We start from the raw sequence: 13926 nt of genomic DNA, 5'->3' as shown, positions 1-13926 counted from the left end.
ACTAAGCTTCAAAAGTGATAAAATGGAGATTGATAAAAAGCCAGCCAATCAGCTCCTGCCTGAATCTACTTATTTATTTAGCACTGTCTAGAAGATAATAGATAGTATCTGATTGGTTGTCCATAGCAACATCCCATCTGAAATTGAACTCCCATCTTAAGCCCTGTACACAAGCATCGATTTTTCCCGATTTTCGATTCGATTTTGCTTATAGAAGCAAAATCGAATCGTATCCTAAACTAAATCGAATGGTTTTTGTGTCACTTTCGATATACATTCGATTCGAAGCGCGCTCCCATTTTCACAAAATCGAACAGAAAAATCTACTGTGCAGCCAAGAAAATATCGAATTCGATCTAGTAAATCGAATGTGTACAATGTACCATGAATGTATATCGAATTCGATATCGAATTCGATATCTAATGCAAAAGTACAGATCTAATGCCAAATCGAATGGAAAGATCTAATGCCAGATCTAATATAAAATCGAATCTAACATCGAATCAAAAGCAAATCGATGTGTGTGTACAAGGCTTTAGTAATTGTCCCCCACAGTTAGCTAACAAATTTCCCCAGCATATCTATCTTTATGTGCGTACACACGTACAGATTTTTCTGTCCAATCTATCTGGTGGGAACAAAAACCTGGAAATGTATGGGAGCAAATGACAATCCAAAATTTCCACCCAAATGCAGGAAAACACACAAAAAATATGCTATTGATAAATTTGTTATATCAGAATGATTTAAACAATTTGTCTGACTGATCACTGTCTGTTTTCCAGCATTTGGGAACAATTTTTTGATTGTCATTTGCTCCCATACACACCATGTTTTTGTTCCCACCAGATAGATCAGCCAGAAAAAATCTGTACGTGTGTACGCACCTTTTCTGCCTATCATCCATCTATCTATCTATCTATCTATCTATCTATCTATCTATCTATCTACAGCAGTGTATAACTGTGTTCCCAATACAACTGCTCATTATATATTTCTTTTAGTGGAAGTATAACTGTTAGTATTCCTCCTGCAGGACACAAAAATGTCCTTCATTTAGAGGACACCTCTGCTCTGCATGCAAGTTTTAAGATAATAATCTTTGCCCAGCGCCCCATTGATGACAGGGCCTGGTAGGATTCAGGCATCAGCAAGTGCGTACACACTACATGCAATTTGAGCCCTTTTCACACAATTTCGATGTATCAGGATAATTAATAGTGTGAAAAGTGTCAAATAGTATTTTTTTTATTTACACTTCCGATTGCGTTGTCCCATGTACATCAGATTGGATCTGGAGATTGTCATGGTTGCCCTAAGGATTTATCGTATCCCGCAGCGGTGAATGGGATCACATGCGATACATCGTATGCAAAAGGAGCGCATAGAATGTAACGTGATTCAAATGAAGAAAGCTGTTGAGTCAATTGCTGGGGTATTGTATGTGCGGTTCACATGCGATACCTCACACTACTGTATAGGGGGGCTTACTACAGAAGTAATGGGGAGAGCTGACATTGCTATAGGAGGAAAAGAGGGGAAGGGGTTGGGGTTACTGGTGGGAATATGTTGCTTGAGTAATAATGGGTTGGGAATTGAAGAAGTGATGGAGAGAAATGTGGGGGCATGCTAGAGAGGTGATGTGGGGACATGTCAACACAGAAGTAACGTAGGCTATGGATTAGACAAGGGGATGGATGTTAGTACAGAGCTGATTAGGGATGTGTGACTACATAGGTGATAAGGGAATGCTAGCACACAGGTAATGTGGAAAATTCTAGAAAGAAGTGATGATAAAATATGGTACTATGGAGGGGATGTGTTACTACAGCGAGGATGGGGGGGGGGAGTGTAGGGTGTTGCTACAGGTTAGAGAGAGAAAATGTGTATCTACAGAGCTTTGGAGCATCACTGTAGATGCACCAATAGCTATGCCTGCTCAGGTGGAGAGTAGTTTTTGTTTCCTGTTTAATTTATAACAGTATAAACAGATTTAGATATAGGAAACTCAAAAATCTTCTTCTAAGTCTGGTAATGGGGGTCTTCATGTGTAGTTCAATGTGATTACAAATGTAATTTATGCCATACAGCTGGCAACAACTGTGCAGCATACCTTGCTATGGGCCCCTGGATAAGATAAACAAATATGCGCATTGCTGGAATAATCATGTGCAAGTTCCAAGATTGTGGGTGGAGGCTAAAAACACTGTAGGCCATTTTTTTTTTTATCCCAGCTCTCCTATAGGCTTTCGTCCATATCAAATTTCTCATGGGATGCAACTTCAGCCTTGGATCTGTCAGCCTACCTTACTGCAGTAAACGTTCAATTACCCATATATATTACATGCTACCTGACCTTTGTAAAAAACAATAAAAGAAAGAGCTTATCCATCTTCTGGAGGACTGAGATCCAGATAAAACTTTCCAGAAGTTGAGGGATGTGGTGCTGCAAACTGTAAAAATTAAGTAAAAATAAATAAAAACAAGCTTAAAACAACTTTTTAATACAATACTATCCTTTCTGTCCTCGCAGTAATGGAATCAATGAGCATGCTATATGTTATAATGAATTATTAGAAAAATGCAGAAATAATAATGTCTGCTTTTCCCATAACATTCAAATATATTAAATTGTAATAAATGAAAGCCCTATTTCTACTGATTTTAAGATCTCATGGGCATGGCCCTCTTTACACTTTGTTTTCATGTCTGTTGTAGATCACAGTGGCATTTTACAAATCAAATAACTAACTAATTAAATCTAAACATGGTATTCCCAGCAGTGCCAAGGCAGAAATGGAATCACAAAGCTTGCTCAGGACATCATGGTGCAAACTACCTCCAGCCAAAAAGATGATAAAGCCAGATAGATCAATAAGAATACTTTTTTAATTTTTAGCCTCATATAAGTTCTATTATTTTGCTTTGTTAACTTTAATATACTAGAAATTGGTTGTGGCTCTGTGAACATCTCCTGCATGGAATGGCTATGGGTCACTCCTAAGTTTGCCCACTTTAAAGAGTAAATTTGCATGAAAAAGAAATACAAAGAGGTGCCTACACAGAGATGAGGTGCCATAAAGGTGCCATAAGACTCGTGAAATGTGTTCTTCAAGGGTACAATGGATTTTATTGTTAAGGCATTCAGAACAAGTGGTAAATCCCAAAATGGAAACAATGATTTTAAAAGTGGTCTTGATTTTAAAATTGTGTAAGAAAAAAAAAACTGTTTGTTTCCATAAAGGCTGTCAGGTCTGAGTTGTGACCTGTAATCAAAGCTTTTGTCAAATCACTCTGTAAGAAAATTTAAGAATGAACATGACTAAAATCCATTGATACAATTGATTGTAATGACACTATAGAGGTACTATTACCATAACGTATAGTAGAAAGTGGAAGTGAAAGGCCTCCTATTTCAAGTGGAACTCACAAGTTTTAGGTTAATGGCACGACCCTTCAGCTTCTAGAGTGGTTAGATGAAGAAATACTCTTTCTACAAAGTTGAATGATACTTCTTCAGATAGATGACTGCTACAGTCAAAATGACTTACAAGGACTCTGGTTGAACCTTACACAGTACTATCAATGGAAGGTGAAATGGAGAAGATGCAGATTCCAGCTTCAGAAATGTTATTGTCATTTTTAATCTTCGAAGATGTTTTCTTAAGGAGAACAAGGGCATCCAATGTATTGTGCAACACAGCATCTAGATTTTTTTAAGCAGACTTTATTATGCATCCTTGGTGTTCAAACTGGCGAAAGTTTTCCACAAAGTACAAACCTTCCTTTCCTAGAAAATAAACTATCAAAGACATCCTTTCCCAAAGCTGAGAGAGAAGGACAAGCCTGCAGGTGTGTAGCACTGATGGACAGCAGGCAGCCTCCAAGCCTTCGTGTTGCAAGGCCAAGTACCATACTGCTTTATTGTAACGTGCAACTAAATACACTGGTGCTACACAATAAAATGTTAATTAAAAATATATATATATATATATCGTAAGATTAGTTTGTTTTTAATTGCAATGCTTGTTTAAACGGTGTGCTGATATATGACTAACAAAGCTGTTTCTTCTTTTTATTAAATGTATTGTTTTAACATATTACTAAGAATAATGGTAATGTGTGGTGGTGTGGTTAGACACAGGGCCTTATTTTGGTTCATTCTTTCTGACAAAATCCTTCTTAGATGGACAAAACCATGTGCACTGCAGGGGGGGCAGATGTAACATGTGCAGAGAGAATTAGATTTGGGTGAGTAATTTTGTTTCTGTGCAGGGAAAATACTGACTGCTTTATTTTTACACTGCAATATAGATCTCACTTTGAAGTAAAACCCCACCCAAATCTAATTCTCTCTGCACATGTTACATCTGCCCCACCTGCCGTGCACATGGTTTTGCCCATCTAAGAAGGATTTTGTCAGAAAGAATGAACCAAAATAAGGCCCAAGTTGACATCCAGAATGTCAACAAAGAATTTAATGTTGACATGCAGATTGTCATCTTGATCATCACGTTGCCGTTGTGCATGTTATCTATTAACATGTCAGTGTTTAAACCCTAAATACAGCCTATCGCTAAATGTAACCTTAATCTAACTGTTAACAGAGTAAAGGCCCCCATACATTAGCTGATTTGTCCAAAGGACAAGTCGGACCTAATTTCTCCTGAGCTCCCCGGAAGCTCCCCGCAAACGCTTACTACAGATTTGGCACTCGATGTGCCATTTTTTACATGAAATAAATCACTTGCAATTTATCCCATGTAAATTCTTGGGGAGCTGCGGGGGCAAGAGAATTGAAAAAAAAAAAAAAACAACCTGTGGTGGTGCACTTTACATACCACTACTAAACAAATGTGTAGGAACATGGCACATTAACCTGAAATATATTTGTAAGTATATTATTCCCATTATGTTTTCTATGATATAGCTGCCTGGGATATGTTCATCATGAAGCCATATTGAGGTTGCATTATCATTCTCTTCTTCACCCTCTGGAACAGACCCTGCTGTGCATCTGTTCCCCATATAATTAGCATGGATTTGCTCTGTAGCAACATTAAGCCAAAAAGCATAAGAGCATTGTGTTTTCTAGTGTAAAACATGTTTTTTGCCCTTTACACCAGGAAATCGTCCATTTTATCTAGATATTATCCAAACGGAATTACCTGCACAGTGATGAAGGCAAAGTGTGACCTGCTGAAACTGAGATAGCCATCGAATGAGCAATCAGCTTAACTAGATCAATCAAAGTTTCCAATACAAGGGAAGAAGAGAGCTTCCGACAGGCCATTAATGATCTTCTCTCTTCCTACTCTTGTCCTAAGAGTGCCTTCCATGTCAGCTCAATAAACTTTCTATTGGTAGATGTGTGTTGTGCGACATCATTGCATCTTAAACTTAACACTAACTTAACTATTATAACTAGAAATAATCACACGGACAACTGAAATGCCTTTAACATTGGTCAACCAACATTTATTTAAATCTTTAAACTAGATATGGTGGCGATAAGAAAGAACGGCCAGACCCACAGTGACTTTACGACTTAATGCCGTCATACATGTCAACGACATGATCTTCTTTAAATTTGTTGGCAACGCCAACCAATGTCAGGTCTCCAACTCTCTCCCCAATACATCATAACAGAGCCGGCCAGACAGCCAAACCCCAATGGCCCCCAGTAGGAAAGCCACTTTATACAATGTATTGGGCAAAGAGCGCACCCCAAAAAACAGCAGCGCAATAGCCACTGTTACTGCCGTTCTTTCCCGCCACAAATATCGGTTGACAAACCCCAACCGGCAAAGAAAAAGAAAAAACGGGTGGGGAAAAAAAGGTGACTTAGGGAGGGTGGGTGGGAAAAAATTCCTGAGAAAGAGATGGAATGTTCTCTTGCATTCCACAAAATGTCTGCCTAACTCCTCCCTGACCCACCCCTTATTTAAATCACCTACAGCCTAAGCCTGTTTAACTGTTTCACTACCTAACTGAACTATGCAAGAATCACTCAACCCTCCTACCTAGAAGTTTATAGCCACTTGTGCTATCTGCACTCGTTCTTCATAAACTTTCTATTGGTAGATGTGTGTTGTGCGACATCATTGCATCTTAAACTTAACACTAACTTAACTATTATAACTAGAAATAATCACACGGACAACTGAAATGCCTTTAACATTGGTCAACCAACATTTATTTAAATCTTTAAACTAGATATGGTGGCGATAAGAAAGAACGGCCAGACCCACAGTGACTTTACGACTTAATGCCGTCATACATGTCAACGACATGATCTTCTTTAAATTTGTTGGCAACGCCAACCAATGTCAGGTCTCCAACTCTCTCCCCAATACATCATAACAGAGCCGGCCAGACAGCCAAACCCCAATGGCCCCCAGTAGGAAAGCCACTTTATACAATGTATTGGGCAAAGAGCGCACCCCAAAAAACAGCAGCGCAATAGCCACTGTTACTGCCGTTCTTTCCCGCCAACACAACGGCCCTGACAGAGCCGTTGCCGCCACCATACCTCAAGACCCCTTCTTGACCAGACAACTAGACTACTCAAAGCCTAAACCAATCCCTCTAGCGTTCTAAGAATACTTTCTAAAAACAACGAAACCCCCTCCTCCGTCAAATGTACACCGTCCTGTCTGAATAAGTGACTATCTCGAAAGCGGATAAGTGGATGAGAGACAACCAATCCGCCTAGGGCCAAAACCCTCCTGCAAACAAAAGCGTTAACTTTGCGCCTTGCCTTGTCTATGATGACCCCAGACAACGGACTCCTCCAAACTTGCCTAGGCACAATGGATGACCAAACGATCCGACACCAAGGCCACCAAGCCGCCACTTGTTCCAGATCATTCGCAATCTTCACTCGTAATGCCAAAGAAGACATGGTTCCTATGTCATTACCACCTAGATGTACAACCAATACTAGCGGGGGTCCGTGGGACTCAACATGTAATGTCAATGCTGTTAAAAACTCTGTCCACCGCATCCCCCTACGGCCTAACCATCTGACCCTACCCCACGCTGCAAAGGAAGCTGGATCCCTAGCCAACGGTGACCTAGATGCCCAAAATATAAAAGAGTGGCCTAAGAACCATATAGGTTGATCATCAATAGATACACCTGTAAAAATAATTGGACAAATAGGTTAATATTTGTAAATTACCAGTAGCCTTGCATAACAGCACTTGGGCGAGGGTAGGAATGGGCGGGCCGGGTGGGGGCTGGGGGATAAGGACCTGCCCCGAAGTAAAAACCTGCCAAACCTGCCACAGGGGGGGAGCGGGCCAATAGCCCCCCCCTGGGTATCTCAGGAGAAAGACAGGGCAAAATCCAACGGGACCCCCACTGGTGAAACAGTGGCGAGTGGCCAAAAAGGGCTTCAGGTCTAGTTCAGTCGGTGAGAGCAAGGAGACGGGAAACGACCCGAGGTCAGGCACCCACCCCACCACTTGCAAATGTCCAAGTAGCCGGAGCAATATATACCCAACCTCGTGCCGTCGGCCCGCATCCCCGCCACCATCCGAGTGAACTGTAAATTCAAACACAAAAAATTTTAAAGTTTGCATATTTACCTAATAAATTAATTATAGCCAAACCAAATAAATGGCCGGCCTGTACCGTAGCTTGGCTAGCGGATGTACCTCTTGTAGACATTGGATTTCCAGCGGCCAAGCGATTTAATCTCAGCCACAGAGAAGCCCAATGCCGCAGCTGTTGTCGCGGCACCTATACGAAACGAATGTGTGCCAAACAGAGCGGGCGGCAGTCCCAACTCCGTTAGGCATTGCCTGAATACCCATCTGAACTGATAAACAGTCAACGGGGACCCATCCAGGTGCATCAGCCATGCGCCATCCCCCGGCGGTCTTGTTTGAATGTAAGTCTGAGCCAACCCAACCGGACATATAGTAGGGTTTGAACACGCGGGTATGGTTACCCAACGGCCGCGCCCCAGCTGGTCCGTTTTAGACCGGGCAAGCTTACATACCACGGTGTCTGACAGCAGCACCTGACATTTAAGTAAAGGCGAAGCCGCTGACCTCGAGGGTGCCACCAACTCGCCAATTCGAAAGGCTCCGTGAAAAGCCATTGCGAATGCGAGCCGGAATAGCGATACCTCATGCTGACAAGCACAAACGGACGGGAGTATTTCCATTAGGTCTGCCAGCATCTCCAATGAAATAGGGCGCCTGCGGTCCCCGGTCACAGGGACAGCACGCGCCCAACCCCGCAGAAAACGACTCACCAAAAAACTCTTAGTAAAATCGTGTCTGCCATGCAACTGGAGAAAAAAGGACACGCCCGCAATCATCTGTCCAACCGCAGCGCGCGACTTGCCGGATACGTATAGACGCCATATCCAGTCTAACAGTAAACGAAAGGAAGGCTTACCTTCATTCCGCTTTTGCCCAATAAAGGTTTCCCATTGTTCGAAAGAGGCTCGATACTTCGCCAGCGTGGCTGGAGCCACAGATTGGCTAGCCATAGCGGTTAACCCTGCCATATAACCTGCCAACAATGAGAAGGGCAAACATCACCTTGGAGCGCTGACGAAGGTGACAACTCGCGAAACCTATCCCATTGCCCTCTGGAAAGCGCATCCGCAATATTATTGTCCACCCCAGGGACATGCCTAGCCACAAAGTGAATGTTAAGGCGCAAACACCGGAGAACCAGGTGAGCCAGCAGACGCAGCACTGGCAGCGACGATGACCTCTGCCCATTGATCGCCTGGACCACCCCCAAGTTGTCGCACCAAAATACTACTCTACGGTCCCTGATGCGTTCGCCCCACAGCTCCAGCGCCACCACAATGGGGAAGAGCTCCAATAGCAAAAGATTTTTAGTCAAGCCCCTTTGGAACCAAGCTTCCGGCCATGGTGAAGCAGACCAGGAACCATCAAGGTATGCTCCGAACCCCCAAGAACCTGATGCATCCGTATACAATTGGAGGTCCGGACTTGCGACCGTTTCCAATTGCCATATGGCCATACCATTGAAGTCACTTAAGAATGAATCCCATGTCCGCAGATCCCTGCAAATCTCCGATGACAATCTAATAAAGTGATGCGGTTTACGCACACCTGCCGATGCTCTCTCCAACTTGCGGCAGAAGACCCTACCCATGGGTATGATCCTGCACGCCAAATTGAACAGACCGAGAAGTGACTGGCACTGACGCAAGGTGACCTTGCCCCCCGCCAAGGCTCTCTGTATCGCCTCGTGAAGCCTCTCAACTTTGTCTACCGGTAAACGACAGCATCCCGCATTGGTGTCTATCTCGATGCCGAGATAAGTGATGCAGGTACAAGGCCCCTCACACTTATCCCGAGCGACAGGTACCCCCAACTCAGCAAATAGCGCTTGTATGGACCCGAGCAAGCGTGCGCACCTATCAGAGCCGGAGGGGGCCACACAGAGGAAATCATCCAAATAGTGTGCCACCCCTGGCTCTTGCGTTGCTGTGCAGATGCACCAATGTAAAAATGAACTGAAAACTTCAAAAAAGGCACAGGAGATAGAGCAACCCATGGGCAAGCATTTGTCGATGTAAAACCCATCCTCCAGCCTAAAACCCATGAAACGAAACGAATCGGGGTGTAATGGCAAAAGCCGAAATGCCGACTCCACATCAACTTTGCCCATGAGTGCCCCATGGCCTGCTCCCTTGACTAATTCCAAAGCCTCGTCGAATGACTGATACTTCACGGAGGACATATTCTCCGGGATCGCATCATTCACTGACGCTCCCTGCGGGTGAGACAAATGCTGTATCAGCCTAAATGAACCTGGCGTTTTTTTAGGTACAACTCCCACAGGTGACAACACCAGATTCGGCAAAGGAGGTGCAGCGAAAGGGCCGACCATGCGACCCAGCTGCACCTCCTTTGCCACCTTGTCTTTTACTACTTGGGGCAATTCCCTAGCAGATCTTAGGTTCCTAGGGGAATGTAACGGGACAATCGCCGCTATGGGGAGGAGGAATCCCTTACTGAAACCTTCCAATAGAAATTCCGCCTGCGATCGAAGAGGGTAACGATCGAGCCAACCACGCATAGCGACTACATCAATTGGAGAATGGGCCTTACTTAGCACTGGCCGCACCGGCGTGTTTACCACTTGTTCCGGTGCCGGCAGGCTTGCTACAGTCTTTCGCTGGGTGTGCGTTCCCGCATCGCAGACAGCTATGTCGAAAGCGACACTTTGCCCCTGCTCCGCAATTGCCATTATTAAATGCGAAGCAGCGGCCCTTTGACTTGGCGTTACCAGGGGAACGAAAGGAGCCCTTATCATTCTGCTTGGTTGTTTTAGGGGTGGGGGCCTCATCCGAGTCCGGTGTAGGGTCTGTAACCTCAAGCCAAACCTCAACGTCCTTCACCCCTAAGTCCATAACCCTAAGCCCGTGCTGCTTTCTCCTGAACTCCTCATCGTAGTGCAACCAAGCCAGGTGACGTTTGGAACAGAACATTCCATGAATCATGTGCAGGTAGCGCACAATGTTCATGGCTTCCTCCGGCCGCGTCTCAATGTAACAAGCCGCAAAGGTATAGAACCCTTTCAGCCAATTAACATAAGACCGGTACGTCCCCTCGCCCATACCATCCTTTTTCTTGGCAGCTGCCAAAGCCCTGCGTGTCCGCGTCGTTAAGGCGAAAACGTCCACGTACTTCCCGCTATCTATGCGGTCTCGTATTTTTGGACGAAGCCCACGCAGGACTTTGGTGTAGCTGCATCGCACCACGTCAGAAGGGCTGCCTTCCTCAGGGCTGCTACTGCGACTACTATGCCTATGCCGACGCGATCGCTTGCTGCGCTTGTGAGAACGGCCACGCCGCTTACGCTTACCCCTCCCCCTAGTGCTCAGAGCTCGCTGCGTATCGCGTCCCCGCTCAGACCCGGCCCCTTGCTGACATGGCGCCCAATCCTCATCAGTCTCACCTGAAGTAGCCGTCTCGGAATCATGCGTCGACTCATCCGAAGTCGACGTATCCGAGTCGTCTTTTTCATTCCTCTCCACCGTGTCCTCCGGACCTGGAACAGAAGAAGGGACAGCGGGCGCCTGCGAAGGACCAGGCAAGGGGTTATCAAGCGCAGGCGCTGGAGCCAGAGACCCACCAACTGCCGTTGACTGTTGGCTGTTCGCAGCGGATGTCACTGCGCACAAAGCAGACAGCTGCGCAATCAGCGGCGAGAGAGCCGCGCTTAAACCCCCCACCTGACCGGCCGTATTGCTACCTGCAGCCTGCGCTGCCAATATTGGGGTTATGGACCCCAATACCTGCAGCAAAAGCGCTGCCACCGCACCCTGATCCCCAGCTACCGGTGTGGGTCCTATGGTCGCAGATGCCTGGCCAGCAGGGGCCCCCAGTGTGGCGCCCCCGCCTGCGAGGGGCTGCAAAGCATTCCCTATGGGTGCTGCCAACTGAAAAAGAGGGGTATTGCTGCTATCTTGCTGCCCGGTGACCCCTCCCCCAGCCACCTCACCCTGACGGGAAGCACCCCAATCAGGCTGAGCTGGAGGGCATGGTGCAATAATATCCATTGCTACAGCACTTGCCCTGTCCCCCCCTACCGTTGTTACCCCCACCCTGCGAGCCCCTGCACGGCCTCGCCGCGCCGGCGCCGCGGGGCACAGGTTAATATCCTGTGCTGCAGCATTCAACTACACAACACAAATAGAGCAGTCTTTGTATTTACGTGGGCTGACAGAATATACTCAAACTAGCTGTGCACCCGTCCCTTCCTGTTCTAAATTGAATATTCTTTTGTGTAACTGTTTTTGTTGTGGGACATAGAGGGTTTTCTTAAAGTCAAAAACATAAAAGGGAGTTAAGAAGAGTACACTTTAGCACTTGCCAAGGGTGTCCATTATCTCCATTGTTATTTAATTTAGCTCTGTACCCTTTGATTCTCCATTTTATTACTGTGAACTGGCAGGGAATCACCATTGATTATCAAAGTGTCTGCTTTCATAGATGTTTTTATACTTTTATAATAACCCATACATGGTGAAATCTTCTTTTATTCCTGCTTTTTATTCCATAACTTATTTCCCATGAACAGTTGGGTGATAATTTCAAAATTCCGGTAATATTGGCATTTCCTAAATCTCTGAATCAGTCTCTCTGTGACTAGTGGACTAGCCAAGTGGTGTTCAAAAGTCCCGGAGATAAAATTCTCTACTATAGTAAAGGTGTTTCTGAGTTTGAATTGGCAATAGCAGGTGCATTATTGTGGACAAGGTAGACGATGACTAGTTCGACACTTAGAAATAGTCAGCATTCCTTAGGTCGAACTGGCAGAAGGACCAACACAAGCTTTATGATGACATGGTCGACATGAGTTTTCATGGGTTTTCGGTGTGCAACGTAGAAGTGTACCGCGTCCCATTCACATGGTTTGCTGCAGTCACCGTGCATCATGCGCGGTGCCGAGCACATTCTCACTTTATGCCCGCTTGGATAATAAGTATTATTATTTATTTATTAACAGTTTCTTATATAGCGCATACATATTCCGCAGTGCTTTACAGAGAATATTTGATCATTCCCATCAGTCCCTGCCCCAGAGGAGCTTACAATCTATATTCTCTACAACAGTGATGGCTAACCTTTACACTCCAGCTGTTGTTGAACTACACATCCCAGTACTTCCGGTGGAGGCCGGGGATGGTCGCATGCACGTGGAGCTCCGATCCCCCATCCACGGAGCTCCACTATCCCCGGCCTCCGGAGCAGCGTGCAGAGTGGCGGAAGTGAGGGCGTGCGGAGTGGCGGAGAAGAGGCAGGGGGAGAGAGCGGAGGCTGCTGCTGCAGCGACCCGGCTGAAGGAGAGAGGAGGCTGCTGTGTCTGCCGGTGAGCGCCAAGTGCATCGGCATCCGGCCGGAGGATAGCAGCGCTGCAACCCCGGCACCATCCCCCGGCAGCACCATCCCCCGGCGGCATCACCGACCCGGGGACCCCCACCGGAGGTGAAGGCCACATGTAGCTCCCTCCATGGATGGGAGGGCTTGGCACACACACAGGCAAGCGGGACCCAGCACTCGGTGAGGAGGGCTCATCAAAACCCCCCCTCCCCCCGGACAGGAGGGGGACAGGAGGCACATCAGCCACGGGGGCCCCTGTATGACACCCAGAGGCCGGTAGGATTCTCCCCACGGATGCCCCCAACCCCCAGTACGCTGCACTAGCTACGGTTGAACTCTGCGGCAGCGCGCCCCCCCCCCCCTATCACTGACTCTCCCCCAGCCTCACTGACCAACTCTTCCTCCCCCCCATGCTGGCTCCCCCTACAGGAAGATGGCACCGCAAATGGCTGCCTAGGAACTGTGCACTCAGCCATATGTAACCCTGTGTCCCCAGTGTGATAACTGTACTGTCCGCTATAACTGTACTGTCTTTGCCTATACTGTTACCTACCTGGCTGCTGCAACGTCCAATGGTGCCGTTGATGGCTGCCTAGGCGCTGTGCAGCTCAGCGGGTAAGTGTCCCTGTGTGATAACTGTTCTGTCTCCGCTAAAAGTCTACTGTTTCTGCTCATATTGTTACCTACCTGGCTGCTGCAGCGACCAGTGGTGCCGCCGATGGCTGCCTAGGCGCTGTGCAGCTTGGTCAGTATGTGTTCCCGTTCCCTGCTTATATTGTTGCCCACCTGGCTGCTGCAACGACCAGTGGCGCCGCTGATGGCTGCCTAGGCGCTGTGCAGCTTGGTGAGCATGTGTCCCCCGCACGCAATGTTTTAATGTAATGTTTGTAAATTTCCCCCCCCCCCCCTTCATCCCTGATTGATGCTGCACTGTAATCCACAAAAAATTCCTAGTGTGCACAAGCACACATGGCCAATAAAGTTGATTCTGATTCTGATGCCCTGCATTAGTTTTAGCATGACCAAATAGTAAAACTG

This window comes from Crinia signifera, chromosome 6 (assembly GCF_055691185.1).
Source record: "Crinia signifera chromosome 6, ASM5569118v1, whole genome shotgun sequence".
In the NCBI taxonomy this organism is placed as follows: Eukaryota; Metazoa; Chordata; class Amphibia; order Anura; family Myobatrachidae; genus Crinia; species Crinia signifera.
This window is presented reverse-complemented; position numbering follows the sequence as displayed.